Genomic DNA, 12,095 nt, shown 5'->3' on the forward strand with positions numbered 1-12,095 from the left:
ATTTCGGTTTAAGAGCTCACTTTTGTATGTGCACTTGTCAAACCTGACAATAATATGTTTGAAAACCTTTAAAGGACCCTGTGAAATCTAGACAACATGGTGGGAAAAACAGACCAACCCTTTTTCAATTCCAGACCAACCCTTTCTCCTCATCTAATCATTAAAAATAGTAGCTGGTTTCAATCAAAGAAAATCTAAAATACTTGATGATATTTAAATGGTGATGTGAAAGGACTTTATTACACCACTTTTGATAATTATGCAGTAATAGAAATATATTTCTGTCATGACAACCCTCTGAGAGTTTAGCATGGTAACGTACATGACAATGTGTTTGGTCTTGGCTGAATAGATCTGCTACACTGCTGCTGCTGTGTCAAAGCAAGTCCCAGACTTACGGCTACTGCTACAGACAAAAATGTTCATTTTGTTCATGTTCATTGTTCATGTAAGAAATACTGTTGCTGTACATATAACATAAAATAACCCCGTGTAAAACACATACATGAAATCACCCCATAGCAGATCTATACAGGTGGAGCTGGGGAAGGTGGAGGGTTTCTGAAGCGTGCTGCGACTGCTTCAGATGAGTATTTTAATGTCGAGCAGCAAGCTCATTGGCTGCTTATATGAAAACAAACCAGTCAGCTGCACAATGTGAGCAATGATATAATTATATCAGGTTGAGTTAGAGCCAGTGCCATCTACAGTGTTGGTAAGGTTACTTTGGAAATGTAATAGGTTACAGATTACAAGTTACCCTACTCTTAATGTAATAAGTAGTGTAACTTTTCAATTACTTTATTAATGTAACTGATTACATTTTATTACTTTTGATTACTTTTCTAAATTTCTAATGTTTTCAACTGTTTAACATTTTCAAACATGTTAACCAGGCAGAGTTAATCTTACGATGTAGTGTTTAACACTGATTACCATTAGACTTTCGAAATCTTTCATCATTTGAATTAAGATTATAATTTTTTTAATTTTAAAGGGGAGACACTGGATGCAAAATATCTTCATTTGCATATAAATGTGTCTTAGCAGTGTGTGGACACAACCACTCTACAATGATAAAAATTCCTCCTTTTTTTTAATTCCCCCAAAAAAGCCTAAACAGTCTCAATTATCAAAGCCATTTTGATTTAGGAGTGAATACTCTTCCACCTTCAGTACCACGGCTGAGGTGAGACCCTTGAACAAGGCACCAAACCCCCAACTGCTCCCCGGGCATCGCAGCAATATGGCTGCCCAATGCTCCAGGTATGTTCACGGTGTGTGTGTGTTCACTGCTGTGTGTGCACTTGGAATAGTTAAATGCAGAGCACAAATTCTGAGTATGGGTCACCATACTTGGCCACATGTCACTTCACTTTCACTAAATTTGTTTATGTCTGGCTGCACAAATCATTTTACTCCAGACTCTGAATGAGGGACAATTCAAGGCAGGTTTTGTTTAAAAGTTAAAACTCAAGGATGGATCAGTACCCATTGTTCATGATCCAGCTGCACCTCTTAGAAGTAGTAAGTCTTACACTTAATATTTTTAATGATTATTTGTGAATCACCTTTGCTCTTCCACACAAAGAGAGGCGAGGTGAGCAGAGCTCATTAGCATGTAAAGAGATATGCATCACAACCAGTCACTGTGAACAGAGTTGTTTTTGATAAGGTAAAAAAGGATGTTGTTTACATGACCACTGAGACCATTTAAAAGAATACCCCTAAAGAATCCATACCAACTTGTGGAAAAATGGGCCACAAAATCACACCCTACTTTAAAAAAAAAAAATCATTCTGAGGTTAAAATGTAGATTTAAAATCATAACAAGAAATAGTTTTTATAGCTATTATACAGTTTTGAAATCAAATTGCATAGCTATGACAGGAAACACCGGAATCTAACAATGCCTTAGAAAAAAAAGTTAACAGTTTAAAAAAATCTTAAAAAAAATAAAAATAAAACCATATACTTAAACCCCATATAGGAAATATAAGAGTTATCAGATAAGCATGTTATAAACTTCTGGAAACATTGGTGTTTTCTATATTTAGAGCAGTCACTGTAATTTATGAAAGAAATCAATCTGTATGTGGGAGTGTGTGTGAAAAAATCAGATGTTACCAGAGGTGGAAAGTAACTAATTACATTTACTCGCTGTTTACTGTAATTGTGTACTACTTTTTAACAGTAACTTTTTCAAATAAGTAATTTTACTTTTACTTAAGTATATTTTGTTTTATTTACTGCAATAATGGGCAGGAGAACAAACTGAAAATCACACAAGAAAGATGGAGACGGATAAGAAAGGGATGGTGGTGGCAGACCCAGCTGAAAAACACAAACTCCATCGAATTCTGCTGAAGTTAAACTTGAAGGAAATTAAAGGGGTCGTATGGCGTGCTAAAAAGACATCATTATTTTGTGTAATTTGGTGTAGATGCAAGTTGTTTATGTGGTTTAAGGTTCAAAAAACACATTATTTTCCATATACTGTACATTATTGTTTCTCCTCAATACCCCACCTTTCTGAAACAAGTTTTACAAAGCCCATCTTTCTGAAAAAGCGAGGTGTGCACTGATTGGCCAGCTATCCAGTGGGCGCTAGGATTGGCCGAATTCCTCAAGGTTGTGACGGAAATGTTACGCCTTACAACTCATGTGATGCTGCGTTTCTAATGAAAACCCATTTCTAACGAAGCTGATTATCTGTTAACAAAGAGAGACATGCAAAATATGCTCAGAGCTGGGGGCCACGAGGACTGGAATTGAGAACCTCTGGTGAGAGTAGCGCTTGTTGTTTGTCGTTTCTCTGATCACAAATGCAGACATGGTTTTGTTAACGTGCGATGCAACACAACGCGTAAAAACACAGTATAAGTCATTTATAACCCGCAATTATGTCCCCACTGGATTTGCAACAAATTGCTAGTTTGTTAATGGGTTTTAATTTTTTGGTCTTTGTGGCTCTGGCAGGACCGGGACATGCATCACAGTCTAGTACAGGGGTTGTAACATCCCCGTCACACGCTTGCGGTATTTTGGCCAATCACAACGCGACTGGATATTGGTCAATCAGAGTACACCCCTCGATTTTTCAGACCGATAGCTTTGTAAAAAAATGATGCGTTCAGAAAGGCAGGGCATAGAATTTACAGTATATGGAAAATAATGTGTTTTTTGAACCTTAAACCACATATACAACATTTCCTCATTACACCAAATACACAAAATAATATGTTCTTTTTAGCAACATCATATAGACCCATTTTTAAATGTATAAAATTAAGCTAGTGACCTGTAATGTTTGTGAAAATAGGAATTTTCCATATGTGATTAGTAAATTTAAAGCATTCAATATATTGATAATATATATTATTATTTAAAAATAAAAATTTTCTCTTTCTTTATTTACAGGACAGTAATGGAGAGGCAGGAAGAAGTGGAATCTCTGTTGCACTGTAACGTCACAACGCTGGCCACAGCTCCAAATGCTTCGACCGTGTACACTAACTTGAGTGGAAATTTTACAATGCACTGTGAAATATCAAACAAGATTGCTTTTTAAAATAATGTATAATTCCAGCAGTAACATCAAGACAAAGGTTGAACGTGGCCAAAAATACAATGTGAGAAACAGCTGGACAATCATAATCACGGGGATATGACGTGGATAGGCCATATTGACACTCAACCTTCTGTTATGTCTATATAATCATTTCAATAATAACTAGATGTGCCAATCTTTGTAGCACAAAAAACATACTACTAATTTCCACACTGGAAAAGATCTCTGACAAGTCTGGGCCTTTCAAGACTACCAAACAAAAACAAATCCAGTGACTGTTCGAATCAAATCACGGCTGCAGGTGTAGCTCTCAAATTTCGACCCCTGAGGGCTAGAATCTGGTTTTGGCTAGTCCTGGGAGGCAGCGCTGTTTTAGTTTTCATCTCACACACTGAGTGACTGCTAAGTGATTTTCACTAAGACCATGCTGTTCTCTGCCAGAGAAGAAAACTAAAGCCTTCGGGCTGGAGGGTTCACAGGCTGTGAGGTCTGTGTCTGAAACGCATGGGCCGAAAGCACACTGATGAACGCCATCAGAGCGAAGAGTCTTCCCGCCGAGGGCCACTTAGCAGGGAGTCGTGAGGGGACAACTTGGAACGACGGCAATAAGTAAATAACTGTTTTTCTGTCTGAAAAGAGTGGCTTCTTCTCCGTAACAACTCCGCTACTCTTATACTATCACACCACAAATGAGACGTGATTGTTTGTTTGACGTCCTGTGGATACATTAAACGAATGGTTTCCTAAATTACCTGTGGCAGTGGTGACTGTTGATGTTTCTAGATCTAACATTTGCGATTTTGAGAGACCTGAAAGACTTGAAATAATACAGGGAGACCATCATTCTTTTGATGGCCTAATAGATATTCCCTTGTCTTACAACCAACTGCAAGGAATGAATCGTGTTGAGTCAAGTAAGTGGGGAGATCGGACAGGATATCTTCTCTATTAATGGCGATGGCCGAAGCTTGTGTAGTTGTGCCATAAATGCAACATCTGTCCAGCATCCCATCAGTACAATGAGGGCAGGTGCCAGTGAGGTCATAGTAAAGGGCTGTTTATTAGTATGTTCACAACTGAATTTGGATTGGCCTGACTGATGGAGGTTGATGTTTTGATGCAGGGGGAGGGTGTAATTTGTCCTTGACTGTTGATGTTACTTGACACAACTGACATTGTTCTTTTTAACATTGTGTACCCAATCTAGCAGCATATGGGGTAGGATCTACACACTATGATTTTCTCCCACCAGGGAGGCACAGACTGTCCGATATTAACAACAACAGCTTTCACAATGTAGCTGGTATGTCCAGTTTTGTCATTTCTCACAAATTCTAGGCTTTAAAGGACTATCACTTCCAAGAAAGTTTTGAAACCACTCACTGCCATTTGTGTGGAAGGATGGGGCTGCTTCTTCTGCGTTCACGTTGCTTTAATTTTGTTCCTCCGCTGCCAAAGAAAATGATTTCAACTCTGAGTGGGGTTTGGTTTGCTCTTGGCTCATTAACTGCTAATGGCTCACTGGATTGGCTTGATTCCCTCCCGATGACTGAACAAGTGCAATCCTGTACAGTCTAATGAATGATTCATAAATAAGAAAAAGAGAACATAAAGTGGGAGAGCAATAGCCCTAAAGTATAAAACTGCTGGACTATCCCCAAGTTATTCTGAATGTCCCCTAATTACTGACCATTTAAGCCAGTATAAGACTATTGTTTGTATTGTAACTATATATATACTTTCATGGTGCAGGTCTTAACAGGTACAGGCCGTTTAAACATAGTTTTATAGTCTTAAAAAACAACACTCAGTTTAAAGTGATTGATTAAACAAGAGAATAAACACTGCATGATGGATGCTATGCAATAATATGGTAATAGGAGAAAAACCCACATTAACGTGACAGTCCTCAAATCTAATTGGTTGAGGAGCACTCCGAGAAGTGCAGATATTCATGTACCACACAACTTGGACCTTTTCACTGTTTTATATCATGTCACTTGTTCTGTGTTTGTTCCAGCAGACATAGTTTGTGAATGGTGGTGTGAAGTATTTCTCCTGGGTACTTCACATTAGGTGGTGGCTTAATGAGTGATTCTTATATATCTATATAATATATATATATACTATATACTATAGTAGATACTTAGAATCACTCATTAAGCCACCACCTACCAATATAATGGCATATAATATTTGCATTTCTATGCCTTTATTGACCATAGGACATGTTGTGCAGAACACAAGTATGAGAGATACGGGGATTGGTTGGGAAAGGTCCCTGAGCCTGGACTCAAACCTCGCTAGCCCAGCAAGAGGCCATCAGTGCAGACGTTACTGATCGTTCAATCATGAATTTAAAGGAAAACGCCACCATTTTTTCCATATTCCACTATGTTCTTTCCTCAATTTAGAGTTGATATGTACCTCTCCCATCTCAGTGCATGCACTCAATCGCGAAGCGCCAAGGGCTCCACTACTATGCTAGCGCTTTTAGCTTAGCACCATTACTTCCTTAGGATCCAAACATGGATGAATTTAGAAGCCAACCTCTTTCCCAAGGGTTAGAGACGATTGATTCTTTGAACTGCTTTGCACAGATGTCGTTTAAACGAATCATTGTTAAAAATGAGTTAAAATTAAATCTATTTTTTGAGAAAACTAACGTGGTTTTTTGCCGTGCATGCATGTAAACCTTTTTAGGAAACAAGAGGTCAACACCTTAAATGGCATTATAGGGGCACTTTAAAAAAAACACTGAATAATGCATTTTATGCCTTTATTGAAATAGGACAGGTGGGCAGGAAACAAAGTATGAGAGAGACGGGATGGGGATTGGGAAAGTCCATGAGCCGGGACTCAAACCTCGCTGCCCACGAGGGGCTATCAGGGGTGCAGACGGCGACTGATCGCTCAATCATTCATTTAAAGGAAAACGCCACCATTTTTTCCATATTTCACTATGTTCTTTTCCTCACTGAGTTGATATGTACCTCTCCCATCGCGCATGCACTTCAATCAGCTAGCTACGGGCGCCACTATGCTAGCTTTTAGCTTAGCACCATTAATTCCTTAGGATCCAAACATGGATGAATTTAGAAGCCACCAAACACTTCCATGTTTTCCCTATTTAAAGATGGTTACATTAGTAGTTACACGAGTGCTCTTCCGCCATACATTATAGTCATCATTTTTAAATCGCCACTGTTTATTTTGTGTCACCATACTTACTCGTGTAACTACTCATGTAACCATCTTTCCCAGAGGGTTTAGAGAGATTGATTCTTTGAACTGCTTTCTTTTGCACGAAGTCGCTTACTTAATCACATTTAAAAAATGAGGTTAAAATTAAATCTATTTTTTTGAGAACAACTAACGTGTTTTTTTGGACCCTTGCATCGCAATGAAAACCTGTTTTAGGAAACAAGATCAGCAACCTTAAAAATGGTCATTATAGGGGCACTTTAAAAAACACTGAATAATTCTAGGAATCAAACAATTGATCATTAAATCATTAAATAATATCACTCAACACTTCTGAATTCATCCAGGAATGAACAATTCTACTGTGATTTGCAGTTGTTTGCTGTTGTTTGTTTGGAACCACTTATTTATTTTTTATTTTTTTTGGTGTAAAAACAGTAACTGGGAATAAATGTCTAAATCATTCTGTTTTACATACTTTTTTTAGTAAAGTGTTATATCACTTGCTGGCTCACTAGTTATTCCAAGTGGGTTGTGAATCTACAGCTTAATAAAGTCCCTCGTTCAACTACACACAAGGGGGCCATCTTTATTTATTTCTTACTTTAAAAGGGTACATTAGTGTTTTAGTTTTTAGTTTAGCAACCAGTTTGCAAGGTGGTGAGTTGTGACAACAGTACTGCTTTTTGTACTATATTTTTTTACACCAGTTAATTGATATATTGTAGTTTTCTAAAAGACTTTTAATTTAAGTGAATAAATAGCAGACCAATTATATTAATATCTGAGACACCTGGACTAAAAACAGGTTTAACGGGCATTTTAAACAAATTAGCTACAAAACTGTTAATTTGGAGCCTCTTAATATCCTTCGCAATGGACAAGCTAAAATTCGGGCACAGGATTCACTTGCTTATCTTATGTTTTTCTTTTCTTTCTACTCACGTGCCAGCTGTGCAACTAAAAGCAAGATGTTTTGATTAAGCCTGCTTGGATCTGCCAGGAAATGGATAAAAGAAACGCAGTATTACGTCTCAGATAGGTCACGCTTCATGTGACGGATGGGTGGAACCCCGCGCACCGTCATAAGCGAAGACTTCCTTAAAACCGGTTACCTCAGCCGTATATAAACCCGCATCGCTTTCTCAGCGGGGAGTGTGGGGGGGGGGGTGGGAGGAGAGAGAAGACAATCTCGAGTTTCAAAAGAGATCCAAGAACAGCTGCTGCTGGGACAAGACGTCAGGCAATAATGAGGACGTATTTATATCCACATGTCTGCCTCTAGCTCAATCTCGATAAGGTAGGACAAATTTTTTGTGCTTGAGAAATCTTTATACGTAGATTGTTATGATGCGTGAATTGTAAAGGGCAAATGTTTGTAGAGAATAAATATTGAATGACCAGTTTAATATCATCATTAGTTCTTTTAAGGAAAACGGTTTTTTCTTGCTATAACTGTCAAATCCCTTTTTGCTAACAAATCAATAGCCAGTTCATTATACTTTTTCAGTCCCACTTTTACATTTTGGATTTCTTTTTTTGTTTTTAAGTGTTGTGTAATTTGTGGTGGTGTAATGAGCATGACCCTGGTGGCTGAAGGGGGTGGTGGAGCGAGTGGGGTGGTCAAGGGGACTACTACTTTTCTTTGCTGCCTCTATTTTTGACAAAGTGGTGTCATTACACCCTGCATTCATAAGTTCATTGCACTTTTTACAATCAATATACAATTTAATTATTCAACTTGTTACATTTGATTAGACATTTTTTGGGGTCAAAATAAAAGTTAATTCTAGAAAAACAACAATTTGAAATCAAAGCTTTTATAATGGGAAATTCAAAACATTCGTTATGATGGACATTGCTCTAATGTACAAGAAGAGTCAAATTACATAATACAGTTATTGCATGCTCCAATGAATGGAAATCATTTGTTTCACATGCAGCTTGTGCCAAGGAAATAGAAACCTCTTCGCCACAGCCCCAGTCCATCAATCATTAATCATGAAAAAACCGCTTGGCTATCGACATTCTGCTCCTTGTGTATATCCTGTGGATCCAAGTGGGCCTGGCAGCCTTCAGGTCCCCACTGCCTCTTCATCTCTTCCCTCAACCAATTCTCAGTACTATTGGCTCGTGCACCTCCAAAATAGCTCACTGAGGCCGCAAAACCTTCCCAAAACAAAAACCGACGGAAACGTTATTTCTCCCCAAACGCTATGCTTGCGATACTTGATTACCATAATCAAAGTCCAGAGGGAAGTTTTTCCCTCCAGCCTCAAACATGTGAGTATATGGTAAGTCCCTTACCATAATTGACATTTTTTAAATAAGTAGCCTAGGAGAATACCAAGGAAAAGTTTTGGCCTTTACAAAATATTCTCTGCTTGGTTTGAACTTTTGCTCTACACCCTCAAAGCAGTTCCCGTGGGTTCGTTTGTTTTATTTAATTTCATTGTATACTTATCTGGCACGATTGCCTGGAACCGCGCATTGCTGCTGCTGTTGTGTTTGACCCCATGAGTGTTGCACATGTAACGGCGCTCATCAAAGGATGCAGAAATGCGTACTTCTCCATGGCCATTTGGCACCAGCAGCTGTTGAAGCAGATTTATTGGCTCAGACCACCAAAGTAGATCCTCTGCAGCATAGATCAATGTGCTAAGACTACAGCTAAGCATGGAAAGTACTCCAAAAGTGCACAGTCATGGGAAATGCTGTAGTGTATCAGATATTTTTCAGTAGATCCAAATATTAGATTTTCTTAAATAACTCTCTGATTTTACCTAGATTAAAGGGGCAAAGCTTTTTGAATGATTTACTGTGGTAAATACAACTAAATTTTCCAGCATAAAATTAATTTTTGTTAATGCATATCCATCAGTGTTATTGTTTGGGGAAACTGCTTTTTGGTCTTCCTATTGTGGACATAATTTAATTTCTGTGGGTGGGAATTTTAAGAAACCCTTCATGCAATTATGCAATTAATAAATTCATTTTATTTTAGTGGACTGATAAAAATGTATTACATGTCTCAGGTCTGGGATGACACTCTTTGCAAAGACAGCTGAACAGTGGGCGTCCACATGTATTTGGGAGCACGGTCCTCGCAAATCTTCTTAGATTTCTGGGTCAGAACCTTTCAGTCCGAACAGGAAGGTATGCATCTTCACCACCATCATTTCCAGTTTATGATCAGTGGATGTTTTCCCATGGTTATTTTTCCCACTATACCATGGACCTAAAAGAGCAAAGAAAGCATTTCATTACACCATAATGAGATTTGGTGCGTATTTTTTGCATTGTTTACAGATACAGGTCCATTTTGCCCAGCTGGTAAAGCCCTGGTATGATGAAGTGAAGGACTATTCTTTTCCCTATCCTCGAGACTGGCAATCCCAGATGTCCCCTTAAGTGCTATGGGCCTATGTGCACTCATTATACACAAGTAAGATGATTATGATGATATTTGTATAATTAATTTCTTCAGGTACACAACCCGTTCAAAAGTTTGGGGTCAGTTATATATGTATTTTATTATTTATATGCATGTGTTTTTGAACGGTAATAAATCTCATTCAAACTTGACCGTTGCTCACTTTTTGGCTTTGTTTTTTACCAGATGGTGTGGGCAACCTCAAATAAAGTAGATGTGCCATCAACACATGCCCATAATATGAATGTTTGGGGCTCAGTATGGAAGAGGGCAACATACTTAGTGTGCAACTATTCTCCAAAGTAAGTATATGTTTACTTGTGCTTTAGCTAATCTAAACTGCTAAACCCAAGAGTGAAACTCTTCAGTAACATAATTAGGCTAAACTAGCAACCTGACACGTCTCTGTTAAAACATTTTTGACGTGGACATCCATGGGGGCCTTCTGGTTCAAAGACCTAGACGACCTCTTGCATTCCTGCCACATGTGAATTTTTAGTGGAATTCTACCTCTAATTCCCAGAATCAAAGCACCATAATCTTGTGTGGCTGGTGACTTGTAACCTCCTTTTTTCTGGTCTTTTGATGCGGCACAACTTGAGAAAATTCTTAGGCTACTGCAGAGAAAGTTATTTATAAACTCTAAGTTAAGAGCTGACTTGCTAGCTGAGAGCTAGTTAAAGTTGATCCAGATTGATTTAAAGCTTGTCTTCTCAATATAGAAACACAGTTAGAAATGGAAATGTAAAGTCTAGTAATGGCATTTATGTCCTTTTTCCGTCAAAGCTATCAAACACCTCATAAAGCACAATTTTAAATATGAAACTTGTGTGGTTCACTTGTCCATTGGTGTGTCACTGACAGTTGTTGCTATTGTTATTTACAGGGGGACCTGGATTGGTGAGGCCCCCGTATAAAAGTAGGTGTTCCTTGCTCCATGTGCCCTCCGAGCTATGGAGGGTTCATGCAGTAACAACATGTGCTTTCCTGCTGTGAACTCGAATTACCTGCACTGGTTTAAATAAACACAGACAGACAGAATGCACATGCCCCATCACAGAGACACTGTCCCTCATGGGAGTTTGCACAACATTCTTGTATCACCCTGTTTTTTTTTTTATATATGGGCCATATAGGACCATGGGTTGCAAGGCAGCATTTTTTTTAAAGATATGTACATAACTTATTTTTCAATGTTTATATCATGTATTATATTGTTTTTTGTATAAACCCAATGGTTTATTTCTTGAGAGGGACTCTACTGTGATCTGTTAAGACATGATTGGTGTTTACAGTATTCAACTGTAAAGGCCCATTCACACCAAGGACGATAACTATAAAGATAACGATAAAGATATAGTTCTAAAAATTGTAAAAGAATAGCTGAGTCCACACCACAGATATAACGATAAAGGCACAGAGAAAGTATATTGTTGGAATCACTTTTTTTCATCCATCCTGCTTTAACGAGCTCGAAAATTTAAAGCGGCAGATGAGTGTGCACTTAGAATAAACAGATGATATCATCCACTGGTGTAGACGCTAATATTAATATTTTTTTTATCTTTATAGTTATCGTTCTTGGTGTGAACTGGGCTTAACTGTACTCTTAGAACACAAGATGGCAATTGCGAAAACTCCCATCAGCTTTGTTGGCAAGTTTAACTTTGCAAATTGTCTGTAGTGCTAGGCTAGTCTTAATAGTCTTAAAGGGCTAGTTCACCCAAAATGAAATTCTGTGATTTTACTCGTTCTGACTCATTCTTTCATCTGTGGAAGACAAAATAAGATATTTTTGTATGAACTAGACTTTTTCAGATGTTTTTTGTGTACATTATGAAAGTCAGAAAAGTCATATGGAATAATTTCATAGCTCCTTTATGGTC

The 12,095-nt window shown here is 38.0% G+C and overlaps 1 pseudogene; it reads left to right on the plus strand.

Annotated features, from left to right (window-relative positions):
- The first annotated feature begins 8,784 nt into the window (after window positions 1-8,784).
- On the plus strand, window positions 8,785-11,826 carry LOC122142200 (annotated as a pseudogene).
- The last annotated feature ends 269 nt before the right edge of the window (window positions 11,827-12,095 follow it).

Source organism: Cyprinus carpio, chromosome B24 (assembly GCF_018340385.1).
Source record: "Cyprinus carpio isolate SPL01 chromosome B24, ASM1834038v1, whole genome shotgun sequence".
Classification (NCBI taxonomy): Eukaryota; Metazoa; Chordata; class Actinopteri; order Cypriniformes; family Cyprinidae; genus Cyprinus; species Cyprinus carpio.